The 17,120-nt window shown below is 32.4% G+C and overlaps 1 protein-coding gene across 3 annotated transcripts in view; it reads left to right on the forward strand.

Annotated features, from left to right (window-relative positions):
- The window catches only part of LOC115880255 (CUGBP Elav-like family member 1), an 863,877-nt gene that overhangs the window by 406,031 nt on the left and 440,726 nt on the right, over nucleotides 1-17,120 (forward strand). The gene's annotated exons all lie outside the window — the stretch shown is intronic.

Genomic DNA, 17,120 nt, shown 5'->3' on the forward strand with positions numbered 1-17,120 from the left:
TTTAATTTCAAATCGGTGAGTTTTGTCAAAAAAATACAAGAGATAAAAAAGTTTCTAAGCAAACTAAACTATCCAAATTAATTTTTTTGCATGTGTTTTTAGCATATGATTTTTCTTTAAATTTCGTTAACAAAAATGATAGGGGTAGTTTATTTCAACCCCTTCCACTCATTTTAAAAACGTTAAAAAATTACCAGAAAGTGTGTTTTCATAACAGTAATGCTTCCATAAAATTTCATTAGTCTATCTCTTTTCGTTTTCCAGATAAAAAATAAAAACATTATTTTTCCGCCATCTTTGTACCCCGATATCTCCCTAATGGTTGACTTTTGACCCAACGTTTATGAAGCAAACTACCCTTTATTTTAAACAAGGAATCACCCCCGAAGTTTTTTGCATTTGTTTTGAAACACCCTGTATATAATATTTCCTTCGGCCACAGACCCGCTTTACCCGACCCCTGAGAGCGACTCGAAAGTACAGCAGTCCGGAAAAGTAGCAAAATAAGCGTTCGGCATTTAACGTTTTATGTAAAACTGGCATTTTTACACAAATGAAGAAGGAAACTAAAGATAAATGATTATACTATATCCTTATTGTAGCACATTTTTATACAACATCTTTATTTTTAAGATTTCGATGGTCAAACATCAACAAAATATTCCTTATGTTTGAACTAAATTTTCTCGAAAATAAAGACAGAATTTACAATTCCGTTACTATACGGAAATAGATTGAAGTTTTGTGATTACAGTGATATATAATTTATATGATTTTGTAACAAATTGCTCGCTATATTATGGCAAATGCTGAAGCTCTGCAAACCTTAACCAACCCGTAATCAAATCACGTGTGTTTGGAATTTTGGGTGTGTCTTAACACGACAAGATCGGGCTAAGCCTTATAGTACGAGAGCTAGCAACGTCGGGAAAACAAGTATTTTAAGACGCCTGGCTCTTTGATATATTTTTTATTATGCTCTCTGGAACAGCGTCCACGTCGTATGGTTGCTGATGCACGTTGCGTTCACTACTGCGCGTCCAAAGAAGATCCTCAATTTTTTACTTAGCGGTTTAAATTCTAGTATTGAATAAAAATCGAGCAAGTCTCAATTAGCTCGGCGCGTAGAGCTTTCGCCTATGAAGCGAAGGTCAGTGGTTCGATACTGGCTGGGGGTGCAACTTTTTTATTTTATTTTTCGTTTATATTCTGATAGTAAAGTAATAAATATTTGGTGACACTAATATTAAATAAAAATATTTAATTCAATTACAATAATTAGATTGTAATGATCTAAACATAATGTCTAAAAATAAAACTAAAAATGTTAGCCGTAATTTTTTGCCTCATTCATAAAAATATTTAATTCTTTTATAATTTTATTTTACAGATTTAAACATAATATATAAAAATTAACATTTTAATACTTTATTAACGTAGTTTCTGCCTGTCTTTCTTCAAAATATTTTTTTCATCTGTTGTTTATTATTTTTATAATCATTTTAATAATACTTTTTTTAACAGATTGTTATCTAAAAGCTACAAAAGTTTATTTTCAATTCAGTTTGTTAAGATAACGATGGAAAACAAAATTATCTGGTTAAATTGAATAAAATAAAATAGTAATACTTTTTAAACAAGATTGATTAATGTTAATGTGTAGAAAATGCGCAAATCTATGGGTAGAATATTTAATTACATAAAAAACTAGCAAAGTCATGTGAAAAAAAACGCGTCATTGTATCTCCACTCATAAACGAGAAATCCCAAAAAAACGCACGAAATTGAGACACCCTGTACCCATGTGATGCGCAGTAGTGAATACAACCTACCGGCGCGGCAGCCAGACCATCCTAAACCTATCTAATAATTACCACAACAATCCTTCAAAACAAATGAAAGTATCAAATTCTACTTATGTACACTACGGATCATAAACACATAAACGCCATCCGTTCTGGTGAATAAAAAAAAACAAATATTTAATACTTTACTATCAGAATATAAACGAAAAAAATAAAAAGTTGCACCCCCAGCCGGTATCGAACCACTGACCTTTGCTTCATAGGCGAAAGCTCTACGCGCCCAGCTAATGGAGACTTACTCGGTTTTTATTCAATACTATAATTTAAAGCGTTAAGTAAAAAATATAGGATCTTCTTTGGATGCGCAGTAGTGAACGCAACGTGTATCGGCAGCCAGACGGCCTGCACGCTGTTCCAGAGAGCATAATAAAAGATATATCAAAGAGCGAGACGTCTTAAAATACTTTCTCGAAAAGGTTGCTAGCTCTTAGACTATTAGGTAGATTTCTGAAATATAATATATATTTCCTTCGACCACACACCCGCTTTACCAGACTCCTGAGAGCGATTTGAAAGTACAGTGTAATAGACTCTTTAGTCTTTAGTATTCATTTTGATTGTGTTTCAGTTCATAATTTTACGAGCATTCAGTTTGTTCCAGCTAAATCATAGTTATTTCAAAAATAAACTCATAAAGTTAATGAGAGTTTTTCCATAAAATATAGTGTTTGATACTCCATAAGTTCAGAGTCCTCCAAAAAATTAAATTATTTGTTTTACTTTCAAGAAATTTAGTAATTAAAATTGATCTAATACACTTTTCTGTGAACGAATATGTGTGCAACTAACTGTGACTAGCGAATGGTGAATTCCCTGTAAGATATTCTATTTTATTCACAGAAGTACAAATTGTTATTTTTGAAGTGAAACTTCTTTACGGTCGTTAGGAGTAAAAATTCAGGGTCGTGACACACGAGCTAGTGTCAGGAAAACAGTGGAAACAGCAGTGTTGCCACAGCTACCCCATTTGTGGTAGATTTATCCCTTTGTAAAACAATTTAACTCGCTCTGGATAACGATCTGTGCCATAAGCTGTGCCATAAACTGTGCCATAAGCTGGTCATACATGGAAAGGCTCGACCTTGAGGCCGGGCTTTTTACCCAAAATACCATAATAAAAGAAAACAAAGGCAAAGTCCGCGGACTTTGCCTTTCTCACAAAACTATGGTATTTTGGGTAAATATTTTTGAGGCCAGGCCTTTCTGTGTATGGGCAGCTATACGTGGCTAAGAAAATCACTATAATAAAATTGAGACTGTACCTGTGTACAGTCTCAAGCATATAACTTCTAGTTGTATGCTAGGAAGTAAATTTTCATGCATATTTTCATCGATAGGTTTGTAGGTTCTGAATAACGGTCTAGGTAAAGCATCTAGCGCAGTTGCCAGCTTAGAATTAAAACTATTAGGGTTAGAACTCGCTTTTTCATTGGAGGACACTGTCAACGAGAATATCCTTATACTTTAACAAAATTAGTGTAAACCATTACAAATACGAATTGCTGGTTGGGCTGGTTTAACTAGCTCAGAATGATAGCTATATTAAAAAGTGATGACGTTTTCAGAAACTATTTTCAAAAAATATTTTTCTCGAATGTTTAAACTACACCATTTAAAAGTAATTTTTGTGTCGTTTCAGCGTTGTTTCAGTAATTCTGTGTTTATGTTTCAGCTTTCAGGAAAGCCTTAAGCTTGATTTTCATGCATCCGTTATACGGTGATACGTTGGTCCGACGCACAGTGATCTGTCTGGGTCAGAAAGCGGTCAAAAGTCATTTTGGTCATAATAAAGAGATTTTAAGAATACGAAAAAAATACGATTTTTTTATTATTGAATTTCAAAAAAAAATTTTGATTGCATCTTCGTGAACATCCTAAAGCGCAACTTTGCCCCAATTTAATCATGTCCGTATCTATTACGATTACTGAGATACCAATACTCGTACGTCGAATTTGTAGCACCCTGTATATTCAACTTAAGATATATAAGTTAAAACGATTCGAGGTGAAAATATAATTATCACCAGCAAATCCCGTAAAAAATGCTTGGTTCCTTAATAACGCATCGGACAACATTCGTTATACAGAGTTTGTTCTCTGTTATCTGTATCTCTATCTCTGTTATCCTCATGGGCCGGCCATGGCGGGTAAATATATAATTTAGATTTACTTAGTAAGCCTTGGGGTATGATACTTATATACTAGCTAGCCGGACTAAGGTGGACTTTAAAAGATAATTTTTGTGAAACTAGCAAGAACATCTTTTAAATTAACATTTTATTAAAATAATTTTGCGTAAAATAAAAAGGCTCTTACCATTTTTTTTTTGATACTGCTTAAAAGCCCAGTCCTTACCCTACACGTAGATGTCTTTAGTTTCTTCCACGAACAATTTTTGCCTTAGTTATAATTTGTTTTACTTTTTTTCTTTAGGCTTATGGTGATTACGATCCAAAATTATATTAAATGAACCCTCTGTAACTTTAAAATAAATAATTGAGGAATTTACTTATAATGCGTCATATCTCTGGGGTCATTTAAGTGTATAATTAGCATCGGTTAAGGAAGAGACCAGGATGTTGAATTTGACCACTTATGTCCTAGCCCCAGATCACTGTGCGACGGTGCTCTGATTGGTCATAGCTTTTTCGCGCCACTTTTCATCCGTAAATATTTTACTTCAGCCCGTCAACGGACCCGTTCATACGATAACGGACGTTTAGACACTTTCTTGACAAATTTAATCTAACCTTAATAAAAATATAAGTAAATTGGCAAAATCGTTATGGAAACGAAAATATAAAATAACACCAACGTATATCCGATAAACGGAGGCATGAAAATGCAATAAATTTTAAAACTGCGTTACTTTCTAACCAATCAAAGTCTTCAAATTCTACCAATAAAATTAATATCGTATCAACGTATCGTCGGACAACGGATGCATGAAAATTAAGCTTTAAACGAAATAACTATTTTAGAAAAAAAAACTTAAAAATTGCGTAAAACATCTAAAAATATACAATGTCTTCGCAACGCTTTTTCAGTTTTTTTTTCTTTAGAGAACTGCTTATGGAGGAGGAGTTTTAATTGTGAGAAGAGTGGCTTCAGTAAACTTTTACGACGTCGGTTAAAACGACAAATGTTAATTAGTTTGCGGGTTTTTAAGCAGAGCGCTTTTAATTTTTTTCCAAAAGGCGATTTTAAACGAAGTGGTGGGTTTTATAGACGGCAACGAACAAACGACGAGAGAAAAAGTAGAGCTAATAACCTTAATTAGAAAAAGTATGGCGCTAACTCCCCAGTTTGGACTTTAATATTATTTCATTGGCAATTTTTTTAAAGGCTTATAAATACTATACCGAAGAAAAGTTGATATAAAATTTGAAGGAAAAACATTAATTTATTTTACTAAAACATCTTAAAATAATTCTAAAAAAATGTCTATACCTATGTGGCAGTTCATCTCCCCAAAAAATCTTACATGGAGTATTTCCCCACTGCAAGAAAAGCTGCAAAATAAAATAGTTATTTTTTGCTAAGCACTGCTGCGTTAATCAACGGAACTAATTTTCAGCAGTTAGTAGTTTACTGATAAACAAATTTACTGCTGAACAAGAAAATGCCTTACCGTTTCGGAAAGTTTATCCCTTTCCGTCGTGGAAACAAAAAATACAAAGAATAAAGAAAAAACTATTTAAAATATTGAAATGCCACTATTCGAGAACACTTTAGTTTTTAAAAACGTCTGCAGAAAAAAATCCACCACATAGGGTATAGACATTTTTATTATTTTTTTTTATTATACTCTATCAAAAAAATGAAGTTTTTCGCATTTGTTCTGAAACACCCTGTATATGTATTTGCGTTTCATTGATATTATTTCAAGTTCTTTTCATGAAATACCAGTATTCTTTAGTCAATCAGGAGATTGATTTTTGTTCCGTTACAATGGCAACTAAATATACTAATAACACGGATTCGGTCGAATTTATGCCTTTAACAACCCTCCAGTCTAGAAAGCTTTTATAGGCAGACATGTAATGATCCTTAGACTTTTGTGGTAGAAATCCAAGACTTGTTAATTTGGCCGCCTCTGCTATCTCTGGTGGTCTACAGGGCTCATTATCACTCTCATAATTCATTTTTTGATTTTAAACGAGTTCTTGATATGCCACTTAATAATCACTACCTACTTAACATTTGACAATTTTGAACGTCAAAATTAATAAAAAGAAAAGATAAGAAACGTTGGCATAGCAACAAATGTAAAGTAAATGCAAAGTGTGATTTATTATAATTCACTGTTATAAGCTGTTATATTTCACTCTATTACAAATATGGGCACCATATTCCTTCAGCTAGGAAGTAGAATATTGATTTATTATTAATTGGTCGTGGACAAAAGTACTTTTTGTGTTGTTTCAGCGTTGTTTCAGTAATTCTGTTTTTATATTTCAGCTTTCAGGAGAGCCTTAAACGAAATAACTATTTTAGAAAAAAAAACTTAAAAATGCATAAAATATCTAAAAATATACAATGTCTTCGCAATGCTTTTTCAGTTTTTTTTTTCTTTAGCGAACTGCTTATGGAGGAGGAGTTTTAATTGTGAGAAGAGTGGCCTCAGTAAACTTTTACGACGTCGGTTAAAACGACAAATGTTAATTAGTTTGCGGGTTTTTAAGCAGAGCGCTTTTAATTTTTTTCCAAAAGGCGATTTTAAACGAAGTGGTGGGTTTTATAGACGGCAACGAACAAACGAGAGAAAAAGTAGAGCTAATAACCTTAATTAGAAAAAGTATGGCGCTAACTCCCCAGTTTGGACTTTAATATTATTTTATTGGCAATTTTTTTAAAGGCTTATAAATACTATAACGAAGAAAAGTTGATATAAAATTTGAAGGAAAAACATTAATTTATTTTACTAAAACATCTTAAAATAATTCTAAAAAATGTCTATACCTATGTGGCGGATTCATCTCCCCAAAAAAATCTTACATGGGTATTTCCCCACTGCAAGAAAAGCTGCAAAATAAAATAGTTATTTTTTTGTAAACATTGCTGCGTTAATCCAACGGAGACTAATTTTTCAGCAGTTAGTAGTTTACTGATAAACAAATTTGCCTAACGAACAAAAAAATGCTTACCGTTTCGGAAAGTTTATCCCTTTCCGTCTTCGGAAGCAAAAAAATACAAAGAATAAAGAAAAAAACTATTTAAAATATTGAAATGCCACTATTCGAGAACACTTTAGTTTTTTAAAAATGTCTGCAGAAAAAAAATCCGCCACATAGGTATAGACATTTGTTATTATTTTTTTTATTATACTCTGAAAATATCCAAAAAAAATGATTTTTTGCTTAAATTTTGAGAACCACTGGATCTCTTATGGAGTTCCTTACTGGTAAATTTAATCTACTACCTATGTTGTCCTATTATCAAGAAATTATGTTTTTAACTAAAAAATAAAAAAAAAATACAATTTCTGGGGTCGAAATATACTACCCCTAAAAATATTTGAACTTATTTGAGACTCACCCTGTATATTCTAAAATAAAAACATTGAAATGTAAAAAAGTCAATACCTACTTGATATTTCAACTATTTTACCAAACTTCTTTAAATTTAATCGACATTTTTCCCTTACCGTAGTTTACTAACGTCGTTTTACAACACGGAATATAGCCTAAATATATATTTGCTATCAATTACACTTTAAGTTACGTAATCGAGGGCGTGATTTATAAATTAATAATTGTTTGCCAACCATGAACATATTCGGCGCCGGGCTGACTAACTAGAATTTAAATTTCGCGCTGGGGATTCAGGTGGTAGCTCTGCTGTAAAAGATGTCAAGTTGCCTCATTTATTTATTTATTTCCTGACATTGTCATTGGTTTTGACACAGTTTTGTATTACGAGTTTTTGGTTTAAATAAATATTGTTGTAATAATATTAGCTTGAAAATGTTTACTAGCAGACCTTGCAGTCGAATATTGTTCTTTATAGAACCTCTTTTAGTGCGAAGTGTACAAGATAGCTTAATAGCCGTAAAAACTTATCGCAACTTTATTAGAATATTTTAATAATAATAATGGCTCCTTATGTTCCTTAAATGCTGTTAAGAAGGTAAGTTGTGTTGATGTAAATGTTTATAATTGTTTATATATATGTAATTAATTTATTTTGGTTTCCTAATATATTTTGATTAAAAGAAAATATGTAAAAGTGGGCAACGCCGCACAGTGGGGTATTTGACAGAGATTTTTTATGTAGACCTTATAGTAGTGTAGACCTGGCGATGGAAAATCCAGAAATTATTGTGCAGGGAAGTGCGAAGAGAGATGGTTTGGCAGTTATGGACCCGATGACCCCACCTATAATACGGCTGTCTCAGGACTCAGATGCGGTAAATGGACGTTACGTGTTGGCCAGGTTGAGGGACCCCTCCATTTTGAAATCTCTTAGGCTATTCCTTGCCTATCTTCACGACCAACCATCCAGTGTGTGTTTTGAAGGACACACTAGTACCAGCATCAAATTGATGCTTGCATCAGAAGGGCTACCTAGTGACCTGGAGTCCTTGCGTAAGTTGTACTACCGCTTCCACAACGCCTATGGTATTGGTTCAACTGAAGTTGATGCAGATCTTTCAGCTTTCAGGTCATTCTTTCTGCGGAGAGCCTTCTACGACTTCAAAAGATTAGGGAAACTCATGGCAAATATTATTCCAGTGGCTCCCCAAATAAGAGTAAAAATTTTTAGTTGAATTGACGCGAACAGAGGATCAAACACCCTCTGAAAAGTTAAGCGATAGCAAGCTTGGTCTACTCCTTATTAATATTCAGTCCTTAAGACATAAAACAGATGAATTATATCTTTTACTAGAAGAACTTGAATTAGATATCATTGCCATAACTGAGCACTGGTTAAATTTTGATGAGCCTGCGTTTGTTAAAAATTATACCACATTGGCTAGATTTAATAGAACAAATTTTTCTCATGGAGGTACTATGATAATGTCTTTAAACAACGACTTTTAACGAGGTAACTATAGTTATATAGTAGGTACAATGATTTGCTATCTGAAAAAGTATTCGAATTTTCTATTGTCCACCATAATGCTTATGACCTTTACATTATTTGTATTTATAGAACACCTGACTCTGACGTGTAATTATTCTGTCATAATCTACTAAGCTTGCTTGAGTCCCTGTCCTTAAAAAGCAAATTAATTTTGTGTGGTGATCCTAATATTAACTTTCTTAGTGTATGTGCTGCTCAGGAGTTTCTTCAGTCCATTTTTGATTCTTTTGGAATAGCCATGCATGTAGGCTCGCCTACCAAAATATCCAATACCAGTTCTAGTACTATAGACTATGTTGTGTCCTCTTTTGATCCTAACTCCATCGCCTGCAACGTCTTTAGCTCGGGTCTCTCTGATCATGAAGCAGTTTTAACTGAATTTTCGATAAAGTCCAAAATCAAAAATGCCCCTCGTAAATTATGCCGTATTTTTTCAGAAAAGAATGCTTCAGACACATGTAAAACAACCAACTGGGATACTAGCTCTTATGATGTCGACACCGAATTTTCTATTTTCGTAAAAACATTAACCAGTCTAGCGTTCAAATCCTTTCCTCTTAGGCCTATAAAAAATAAGCATAATAAACCTTGGATCACTAAAGGTCTACGCATATCTTCTAAAAACATACGTTCATTATATCACTTAAAAATATTCTCAGACAGTCTCTTCCACAATTACGTAAAACTATACAGAAAAATTTATCATAAGACTATAAGAGCCGCTAAGGACCTTTATTATAATAGGAGAATAGTCAATTCTGGTAATGTTGCTAAGAAAACATGGTCTATTGTGAATGAATTGAGAAACAAAGCTTCTTCGTCTAGCAATATCTCTACCTCACCTGAGAACCTTAACGATTACTTTGTAAATGTAGCGAAAAACTTAACTAATACCATATGTCCTCCTCATGATCCACTTTCTTATCTCTCTAATGATAATGTAAACTTACACAGTTTCTTTTTTTCGCCCGTAGTTCTTGAAGAGCTTCGGAGTACAATTAATACCATCAAAAATAAATCCTCTTCTGGGACCGACGGGCTAACTTTAAAAATGTTTTCGAATCTGCCAGAAAGCACTCTGAATCACCTAACAACTTTAATAAACATGTCGTTCCAAAATGGTGTTTTTCCAAAATGTCTTAAGACGGCAATAATCATTCCTCTGCACAAAGGAGGAGACAAAGATGAAGCTTCTAACTATCGCCCAATTGCACTCCTTCCAACGCTATCTAAGATCATAGAAAGGTTGGTTAAAAGAAGGCTGGTATCTTTTCTGTTTAAGTACGAAATACTTACTGAATATCAATTTGGATTTCTAAGCAACAAGTCCACAAATGACGCTATGTTTTCCCTCCTTAATAAAGTTTACTCCAGCCTAAACAACCATCATTCTACAGCAACAATTTTCTGTGATTTTTCTAAGGCGTTCGATTGTTAATCATAAGATCTTAATTAATAAACTGCAGCACTATGGGTTCAGGGGATCATCTCTCGGATAGTTTAAGTCGTATCTGAGCAACAGAAGTCAACTTGTGAGGGTGGATACCACGTTGTCTTCTAGAAAGCCAATAGAATGTGGAGTACCACAAGGCTCAGTACTAGGCCCTGTTTTGTTTCTTCTTTTTATTAACGACATTGCTAACATAAACATCAGTGGCAAAATATGTCTTTTTGCGGACGACACTAGCTTCACTTGGAACAACAAGGACATAGGATTATATCAAATGGCTTAATCACCATTAAATCTTGGTGCAATTCGAACCTCCTGAGTCCTAACATTTCTAAAACTAAAGCTTTGTCGTATAAAAACTCGTTGCAGCCTTTTGTACTTAACAACACCACCACTGACGTCGTCAAATCTGTAAAGTTCTTGGGGCTTGTTGTGGACAATTTTCTGAAATGGGACATACATATCGAAGCTTTGTCGAAAAAATTGAGCTCTGCCTGTTTTGCATTAAGGTCTGTTTCTAAGGAGCTTAACTTGTCAGTGGCTAGAACTGTTTATTATGCACTTTTTGAGTCGCACCTCAGGTATGCCCTTCCATTCTGGGGTACGTGTTGTGCGACTCAATTTGACCGCATTTTCAGGCTCCAGAAGAGAGCTGTTCTATATTCACTGGGACTAAACAGCAGAACTTTTTTAAAAAATTAAAAATATTGACTCTTCCTTCCTTATTTATATTTGAATCCATTTTCCTAAACGTAAACACGTATCAGCTTCTCAAGAAAGGCCATCTCACACTTATCCACTCAGGAACGCGGAGCAAGATCTTTATCTACCTACCCCACGCTCAGAGTTAGTTAAAAGTTCAATATTATACAACTCGAAAAAAATGCACAATCACCTGCCATTTGAAATCAGATCCATAACATCATTTTTTTCATTTCGCAAAGCATTGAACTCTTATTTACTACACAAGGCTTTCTACGCCGTAAATGAATTATATTTTGAAAATCAAATTTGATCTTGTAAACACTGGTCTAATGTTTGCTATTGCTATATTTACTAATGCCATCGAAATGAATTTATTTAGAGGTCATTGATATTTTACTATAAACTAGCTAAATATTTTTGAATATTATTTTTATTTTTGTTCTTTGACATTATAAACATTTATATATGTTTATTTTAACAATAAGACTGACAATATTATTTGTATAATGTTTTGTATTATCTTTTGTTTGTTTGTTTGTGTACCTTGTTATTTTTTACTTTGTTTGTTAGTTTACCTTTGTCCACAAATTGAAAAATTTTTTGACAATAAAGGCATTTATTTATTTATTTATTTAAATTATTGCTATTTTGAATTAAAGAGGAAATAATATGAACAAAATAAAGGATAATTCGTCGATTCTAAAAAAAAAGAAAGAAAAATCACTGTTCCAGTGTTTCCACGGTCAATGCCACTAATGCCAGTAGTAATATCGCAACTAATACTACTAATGCTACGACTGATCCGCGAGCAATGCCCATACCACTAAAGTCGCTACTAATGTGAAATTGTGCTATACTGCTAATGGCACTAATGCGATCGCTTTATACACAGCAATGCCATCGCAGTTTACACCTCGCATTAGTATATCACTGATTGGCAAATTAGAGGAAACCAAGAATGTTTTTCTCATTTTATCAGCAAAGTCGCAAAAAGTCGCAGTATTTTATTTTACTGTATGAAAGTTCAATGTTTACTATATTCTAAATCTCTAAGTATAATAAAAATGTCACAAATTTAATCAAATTTTCTGAACGCCTAACTTTTAGTTGCAAAAAAAATCGTTAGTATAGAGAATATCAAAATAAATAATACGTTTTTGTAGAATACATACCTGCAGCTTGCTGAGCCATTTTCAATCAAAACAATAATATAAACGTAAAACGAGCACAAGAACAACAACAATTTATAATTTTAAACATAAAATTTAGCCATTTACCTCTTATCTATGAGAAGTAACAACTTTGACGTTTCGTTGAAACAAATAAATGCAACTAGACACACCCATAGCAACGCCATTCATGGCAGACATGATTTAACTTATAATTTATCTTTTTTTAGGAAATCTTAAACACATTTGCTTTTTCGAATTTCGATCACCTTTTTCATGCTAATACCCCACCGTGCGCCGTGGCGGTCAAGCTAAATTACGTGATTAAAAGTTTATTTCATATAAACTATATACATATTAACTATAAACATCAGTGTTGTAAAATCCATTCAATGTGTATGTCTCTTTACAAAAATTGTGACGACTGTATCGATATGTTTATGTTATGTGTGTGGATACCAATGTTGGATATTGGATTATTTTCTTCGCTAAGATTTCAGAATGAAAATGATAAAATTGTAAAAAGAAAACAATAAAAATTAAAATAAAAACTAAAACAAAATGGCCGAAATCTACGTTCAAGTAATAAATTTTGATAAAGACCCTACCAGGTCGAAACGTCAATGAAATTTTTTATAAAAAAAACCGTTTTTCTCATTGTTTACCTTACCTAAAGCCAAGAAAAAATTAAATAAAATACATATTTAAATAGACATGAAACTGCGAATCAGATACAAATATGTTATGCAATACTAAAAAAATAATTTAATAAGCAATAATAAAATTTTAAATTTTTTGTGGCAGATTCATTTCTGGAAAAAAAACATCCTTTGTTTTCAAGAAATGAATTCAAAAAAGGTTTCCGACACTGGAAGAAAATTTACAAAATTTAAAAAAAAAATAGACAACACTACAAAAATTGCTTAAGTAAGCAAAAAAAGTGACATTATTTGATGTTCTTCTTATATATTATCATAACAACCGAGAAAACCTGTGCATCTTAATTAAAGAAAACCTTGTCATAATATAATTTTACTGCATCATGCTCCCCGGTTTACCTCCTCGAGAAAACGTAGTCGCAATTAACCGAAATACCTTCATACGAGGCCGTAAACTCAAACACAGCCAGTATAAAGTTACGATCAAAATGAAATTTTAATACAGTATATACTTTAGAGAAGTGTGCATGAGGGAGAGTATGTTTAGAACAACGAACAAGACACGTCATAAACGGTAATAACGAACGGAACAAGTGTCCCATTGAATAATTATTAACAATTTCTTGCTTGATATTAAAGTCGTTAACAATTCGTATTGTGAAACAGGGAGTACTTTCGTTTTATTGAGTAATATCGTAAAATAGAACATAAAGTGATATTAGAGACTGGAAATACCGTTATTTTGAACTTATCAAAGATGAAACACGCTTGTTTATCAAATAAAACAACTTTAGAAAAGTGTGTCAGTGGTTGAATGATTGATTTTATAGATTCTAATTACTTGCTTCCGATATTAGAAGACATACATTTCTGAAAAAAGTAACGTATTTTTTTAGGGAAGCAGATTTGTGTAGAAGTAACGAGCTACTGGCAAAATTTGTGTCCATGGATTCTAGATCAACTATATTGTAAAAAAATAAAATATGTGAACTATCTACAAAAATTAACAATACTTTAGGTAGACTTATTTGTTGCAAGATTGTTACAAAAATAGTAGATTGTTTTATAAGGAGCAAAAATGATACATTTTCTGGCGAGACTGTACGTTTGACATTACAGGCGAGGTACAAAAGTCATTTTTACTCTGAATGGAACACTTCTTTTTTTTAGACGTCACAATTAATTTTTTAATCGATTTTAAACCTTGCAAATAATATACCGGGTGCGTCTCGAAGTGGCTCACTCCTATAACTTTCTTATTTCTTCAGATAAAAAAACGAGATTTGGTATGTTGGTATATGACATAAATAATTAGGATTGATTGACGTATTCACAATTGTTTTTGGTCACTTCCGGTTTCACCGGAAATGACTTCAACTTTTGATTTTTAAATGACACCCTCGGTATTTTTTTACTTTATTCGATAGAAAATGACTCCGAATCGAATGACATATCATATGTCAACTTTTGACATTTTGGCATATGGTTTATTTGAAACTGTAACATGCGGTTCATAACGACAATTTGACCCAAAATACCAAATGTGTGGTATCCTTTGAATAAGGAGACTAGACGATCAAATCTATTTTTCCAACATTTGGAATGTGATTAAACAACCGTGATTAAAAATTAGTGTTTTTAACACAGCCATGGTACTCTAGATTGAAATTTAAAATAGAATTTGTTTTTCAGTGACTATGTCAAAAATTGACATATGATATGTCATTCGATTCAGAATGTCATTTTCTATCGAATAAAGTAAAAAAATACCGAGGGTGCCATTTAAAAATCAAAAGTTGTTGTCATTTCCGGTGAAACCGGAAGTGACCGAAAACAATTGAAGACGTCGATCAATCCCAATTATTTTATGTCATGTACTAACATACCAAATCTCGTTGTTTTATCTGAAAAAAATAAAAAAATTATAGGGGTGAGCCACTTTTGAGACGCACCCGGTATAAAGGTTTAAAATAATACCTTGTAAGTAATTATACAGGGTGTTTCAGAAAACATGTACCATCTCTCGTGGGGAGGTATCTCGCATAAAAATAAGATTTATTTTTCATATCAATATAGGTCCGATTCTGCTTTGTTTCGTAGTTACAGGGTGCTAAAATCTTAAAATTTTTTCGTATATCTTTTAGTTTTTATATCTATATAGTTTAGTGCCCGATGCACTTTTGCAGGATCATGCATATTTATGTACTATCATCATATTATATAAACAAGGCTCATCATTGCCATTCGTAGACCGAAAGCCTTTTGCGGCGTTGCAAAAGTAATCACAAGAATATCTACAAAACAGTGAGTAATCAACAAATTTTCCGAGTAATGGGGAAATTTACCAGGATACAGACAAGCGAAAAAGTTCGTAGTAGAACATTCGCCAAAATTTACTTGAGACCTGATCAGCAAAGACGGAAATATTGTCAAATGTGTAGTGAGTCACGGGGCATTGTAAGCTTAATAGGCATCTAATGCTGATGAGATTGACGGACGAAGCAGATTTTGACAATCTGTAGAAGAAACGACAGAATATATTTTATGACAGCTTGGCTCAATTAGGAAAAACAACATCCTCTGCACAAAAAGGTCTTAAAACTAGCATTATATGCCATTGGAATACAAGTAAATTTCTTTTATAAAATATCAAAATACATATCCAACGACATTACTTTTTTAAAACATTTTTTTTTAAATTGACTAAGTCTAATTTAAACAGTCATTAACTTAATTATTAAACAGTCACTGTTTTATCGAGCTCGAAACAACAATGTAGAAATTAGTCTTAGTAAATTTAAAAAAAAAATAATGTAATGTCATTGGATATATATTTTAATATTTTATAAAGGAAATTTCCTTGTATTCCAATGGTGTATGATGCTAGTTTTAAGGCTTTTTTGTGCACAGGATGTTGTTTTTGCTAATTGACTCAGTAAAATTGTCCTGATCATGGGAATAAAATTCGCGAAAGCTTGACAAATTTGAAAAAGTAGTTTTATTAGCCTGTGTGGTGATTATTGACTGCATCCTCACTTAAATTTTGAGTTTTAACTTAGTCAGTCAGGACTAAACCTGCTATTTTTATATATAAGTATATAAAATTGGGTAAATTTTTTGTTTGTTTACGGCCTTAATTGATTAATATACCAGTAGTATTGCTTGATGAGTAATATCAATATCAATAATATATCTGCATCATCAATATATCGAGCTGATTCGGAAAATTATTGATTGACCCGATGTTCAATAAACGTATTTAGTCGACGGACATTTTTAAAAAGCTATGTTCTCTTATTGTTTTAAGAAAAAACTATAAAAGATACTTTTGTTAATAATAATAACATGGTTTGATCTAAATCCATTCAAAAATGAGAAATAATTAGAGGATTTTTTTAAATAGACTAACACCATGGGAATTAAGACCTATAAAAGGCGGACCGCCATGCCATCGCCAGAACAGTTAGTACTCTTATTCTGCAGTTTTACGATTTTAAGTTTTGGATATATATTTTTTTAATGTATATTGTAATTAATAATATTAGACAATGATTACAATTAAATATTCGTGTTGACCTTAGCCTACATCCTCTTGTAACCTTAGAGGAATAGCCAATTTAATCTACCATCGGTAACTGTATTTTAAATGCACTGTTTTTGATTTTTATACCAGTTTTATATGTTGGTATTATATTATACTCCATTGCAAACTAATGGTATTTATTCATACTCCATGTTTACGTATTTTTGTAAAGCCACATAAAGTTTGATCTTGATTGCTTTGCGAAGTAGTACGAAGAATAGAAGCACGTGTTAACATTTTTTTGCCGAAACTGTGTCTAATCTCGGTCTATTTCGATCTATTTCGGAGTTTTTGCGGCCTTGACAAGCCGCAACATAAGAAAAGCATTGAGTCGACTTCTGAAGGTATTTCGAGAAATGCTTCGCGAAATATTTCTGGAAATATTTCGTAAAACATTTATAGTGTAGAGGATGTTTTAAACATTAAAAAGTATTGTTCACTTATTTCCAATCTATGGATATATATTAAAGCGATAACCAGCTCTTAATAGATAACAAATACAGCATAAAGTAATCTTGTATTAGTATTAAATATACTAATACCAATACAAAGCAAAGAAGACAGGTGTCCTGAATATTGTTCTTTTTCTATCTGAATAGCTGT

The sequence above is a fragment of the Sitophilus oryzae genome, unplaced genomic scaffold, assembly GCF_002938485.1.
Source record: "Sitophilus oryzae breed Bouriz unplaced genomic scaffold, Soryzae_2.0 scaffold_1620_pilon_pilon, whole genome shotgun sequence".
Lineage (NCBI taxonomy): Eukaryota > Metazoa > Arthropoda > Insecta > Coleoptera > Curculionidae > Sitophilus > Sitophilus oryzae.